At 36.8% G+C, this 4,246-nt stretch overlaps 1 non-coding gene across 1 annotated transcript; it reads left to right on the top strand.

Moving 5' to 3' along the window:
- Positions 1-2,453: 2,453 nt before the first annotated feature.
- LOC119468239 lies at positions 2,454-2,557 on the top strand. Its single transcript, XR_005196892.1, has one exon. It is a non-coding gene; the product is annotated as a small nucleolar RNA U13 (small nucleolar RNA).
- Positions 2,558-4,246: the final 1,689 nt, after the last annotated feature.

The raw sequence follows: 4,246 nt of genomic DNA, 5'->3' as shown, positions 1-4,246 counted from the left end.
GACAGTTGGGTTTTCTAGGGGTAACATTTCCAAAGGAATTAATAATTAGCACTGTGGGAATAACTTTTTTTTATTCCCTGCTTGCATCCAGAATAACCCAGTATCTGCCTCTCTTATTCTGTGTGGCAGTGGCACCAGAGCTGCTGCGCTGGTCTGGGCAAATCAGGAGGCAAGCCTGCCCTCTCTTGTCCTCTGGCTTTCTGTCTCACTTATCCTGGTGGGTGGGGGTTGAATTCCAGAGATCAAATGGATGTTCTGCACATCTCTGCTCAGAAGTAAAAACTGGTTTGGGAGAAATTTAGCGGCAAATAACACATTTTGGGAGGTTTCTTAAGTGCTTTCAAAGGGTTTTGTCTGTACACTATACCTTATATGCAAATAAGGTATATAAGCAAATACTAAATTTTTTCCCCAAAGAGATTCACTTGTCTTGGGATTTCAAAAGCTCTGTCTTAATTACTTTCTTTTTAAGAAAACCGTATTTAAAGAAGATATTTTTGGCTTGAAAAATGACAATGCCTCTTTAAGCTGCTTAAACATATGCATTTACTCTTTGGATCAACAATCTCAATTCTAAGAATCTATCCCAAATAGACTCTTGCAAAAAAAAAATATAAAAACATGCATGCACATGGCTATTCCTTAAGTATTTTTTAGATAGGAAAAGACTGAAAGTGACACAAATGTCTATCATTAGGTGATTGGTTGACTATTGAGAAGGAATTGAATAGGGGGAAGATTGCTCAAAGAAATTAGAAGAGATAAGGAGCAAATGAGTTAGTGGGGAAACCCAGGGGTAGCCACATCAGGCAGCCCTTCTCTCTCCAGGACCAGAAGGACAAAAGAAAAATCTGTTATTAGCAGTTAGGGCTTTCCAGTGAGCCTGAAACCTTATAGCAGACATGGTCAGAGACATGGCCCAAAGCAGAAAAGAATGGAAACCTGCTTCCTTCCTTCCTCTGTGCCTCTCTCTCCTACACTGTCTAACTCTACCAACCAAGGAAGGCTGGTTTGCCAAGGTCAGATTGAGAAAAGCTGGAAAAGGCAGAAGATACAAATGAGACCCTCAGATTCAGTTTCTTCTGCCTGCTTTTTTTCTCCCTCCCTTGAATATGAATCCCATAACATTGTTTATTGAATATTAGACTTTGATAATATAGCAACTCTGGGTCATGGTTTTCTTTCCTGACATTTGCTTTTGTTGTTTTGTTTGTTTGTTGAGTAGCTTGTGTGGGCCAAATCTGTAAAACTGGTCCTCCCAATGGCTGCTTGTCCCTGTTCCTTTTTTTTTTTTTTTTTTAATTTTTTTTTTTTTCTGTTTTGGACTTTAGAGTGATCATTTTCTTTTTGTGTAGCGTGGTCAACCAATGATTGGGCAGAGGCTATACTCAAAACATTTAATCCAGTAAGGTTTCTGTTGACGGATTTATGTTTGGGAAGAGTACCACGTACAAACTTCAGGCTGTTTTCAATTCTTCTCCAGACTTTTCTTTCCACTGGGCTTTTCTGCATGTCTTGTGTGTGTGTGCAGCCTCAGTGTTGGCCAGTAGTATGTAGAGGGCTTGGGCCATCTTGGTTTCTGCCGTGGATGTGTATAGCCTAGCCAATCTTATGTTTGTCCCAACAAAAACCTCAGATTAGAAGAATCATTGATCCATTCCACTGCCCTCTGCCAAGACTGTCACTTTGACATGGCTGCATGGGCATGGTGCAGCTGTCCACATCAAGTGTGCCCTGTATGACCATGGTTGCAAAACTACTAGTTGTCACAGCCTGTCCCACTCTCACAAAACATCAATGTCAATCAGACTGCCAGGAGCTTTGGAGTCGTCCCAGTAAAAAATGTCCTAATCTCCTAATAACTTTCACAATTCTACAGGTTTTTAAGAACAAATGCTTCCCCAATTGTCTATGCTTTTGGTAGAGCATAGACATATGAGCACAGACATAGTTTTTATGTCATTTTTATTTAGCTTCACAGTTGCTTTTGGGAGACGATTTATTAACCTCCTTACTAAGCCGTACCCTAAAGTTCTGCTTCGTTCATCTAATAAATATCTATTTCATGTTTTCTTATAAAAGGTATTTTTCTGGGCATTGCAATTCCTTAATAAATAATACAGACCTAGTTCCCATTCATATGTTTTTACAAGGGTGGTGACAAGTGACCATATAATCATTATTTAAGTACAAATGTAGTGAGTGCTACAATGGAAAAGCACTTAGACTTCTGTTTTTGTTTCATGTCTTACTGAATTAGCCATAACTTCTAGAAAATTATTACCATAACATTGTAATAGCAATAATGTGTGTAATTTTCATGTTTCTGATTTTGATAGACATGCTTCTAATGTGTAACCACTAAGATAAATGTTTTTAGATATCATGTTGAAGAATTACATATTTATTCCTAGTTTTCTAACATGTTTTCCCCTCAAAAAATTTATGTTGAGATCCTTTTGTGATTCATAAACACGATGATTGGGTTTTTATCCTCAGGTGTGAGATGCGCCTCCCTCAAATCTTGTTATAACATCTGTACATTACTCATCTGACATGAGAAAAAAAAAAAAAGAAATTCATGTCGAAAGTTATCAGATGGTTTTTCAGCATCTTTTGAGATTTTTATATAAGTTTTCCTATTAGACCCATTTGTATCACATTTTATGTATTGAGATATTCTAATAGCAAAGTACTTTGCATGATTAAAATTATGTTGATGGAGGTAGTGATCATTTAAATTTACCTGAATTTCATTGACTTGTATTTTGTTTGGTATTTTATTGAAAGTGAGTTGGGACACTATTTTAGTCCTATTATTTTTCAGTCTTTAATCATTTTTAATATTTTTCCATGATCTGCAATTGTTCATGTATATGTGTGACAATTTAACAAAAAGAAGGGAAATAAATTTGGTAATTTAGTATTACATTAGTTACAGGGCAGGAATACTGCCTAGGCCCCAGACTCACAAAACCAAAATTTTTATTAATACATCTTGAAGGACTTTTTAAAAGATTACCTGGTTGACAATCGTACGTCCTCTAGCCTTAAAAAAAAAATAAACCTATGTCCTAAAAATTTAATCTGACTGGCTTTTATTTAGTAACTTTGAATTTAGTTTAAATCACAATAATGATAACTCCTCAGAACGAGAAAGACGGAGAAGTCCTGCTAGGCAGAGAACTGTGATTCCCATGGCATCAGTAAGCATATCCTTATTAAAGTACTTGTCCCATTGAATTAAAATTATTTACCTACATGTAGATAATCCCCACTAGCCTGTAACACTTTATGGTGATGATCTAATCAGCTCTCTGTCCCTATATCCTGGTGTAGCTTCCAGCACATACAGTTACTTCAAATCTTTAGGAAGAAATGTATGGGGCCATAGAGGACACCTCAAAACCTAAATGCCAATTCTTACTCTATACAGGCATAAACATGATTTAAAGATAAGGTTGAAGGAGGAAAGCGTGCAAGTGCCAGTGACTTTCACTGAATGGATGGACAGTCGTTGCAATGTACGCTGTGCTTCTGCAATGATCTCTTACTGAGAAGAAAGGCAGTCTGTTTTCCTAGAGATGACATCAGATTCACAGAGATCTATACAAAATGTGTTTTCTTGAGGGTCCACATCTAGCTACATGAGCTCAGGCAAGTCACATTATTTTTCTGGATCTCTGTCTTTCCAGCTGTAACATACAGAGGTAGTAAGTCTGAGAGTCTCTTCTCTACCTCATATCTTTTGATTCCATGATGAATGAGAAACAAGCAGTGGTTTTCTGAAAGATTTATTACAAAATATAAAATCAAATTCTACCTTTTTATAATAATAGAAGTGAGTTGGAGATTGCCAAGCCACTGACCATCCCTATGAGCAGGAAATTTCTCCTAAAGGAAACAGAAACACAATACAGTCCCAAAATATCAAGACTTTATATCTGTCAGAAGGAGAAATGATTATTTGCTCTTGGTAATATGGGACAGTTATTCAAGCCAAATAAGTTAAATAGGTTTGTCTTCCCAATATTTGAAACCTGGCACTTGCTTTCTTATTTCTGCTCTGAGAATATTTGATTTGGTTAATGTTTGGCAGAAGAAAAAAGAAAGAGAGAGAGTGTGTGTGTGTGCATGTTTGAAAATTGCAGTCACTTTTCTTCTAAAGCCACAGGCTATGATGTCAGGAAGTAATGATAGAAGTTGTCAGCTCTCCTATCTATAATCTCATGCTTTGCAGTTTCCC

Source organism: Cebus imitator, unplaced genomic scaffold (genome assembly GCF_001604975.1).
Source record: "Cebus imitator isolate Cc_AM_T3 unplaced genomic scaffold, Cebus_imitator-1.0 Scaffold399, whole genome shotgun sequence".
Lineage (NCBI taxonomy): Eukaryota > Metazoa > Chordata > Mammalia > Primates > Cebidae > Cebus > Cebus imitator.
The sequence above is the reverse complement of the archived record's forward strand: the minus strand, read 5'-3'. Positions and strand labels throughout refer to the sequence as shown.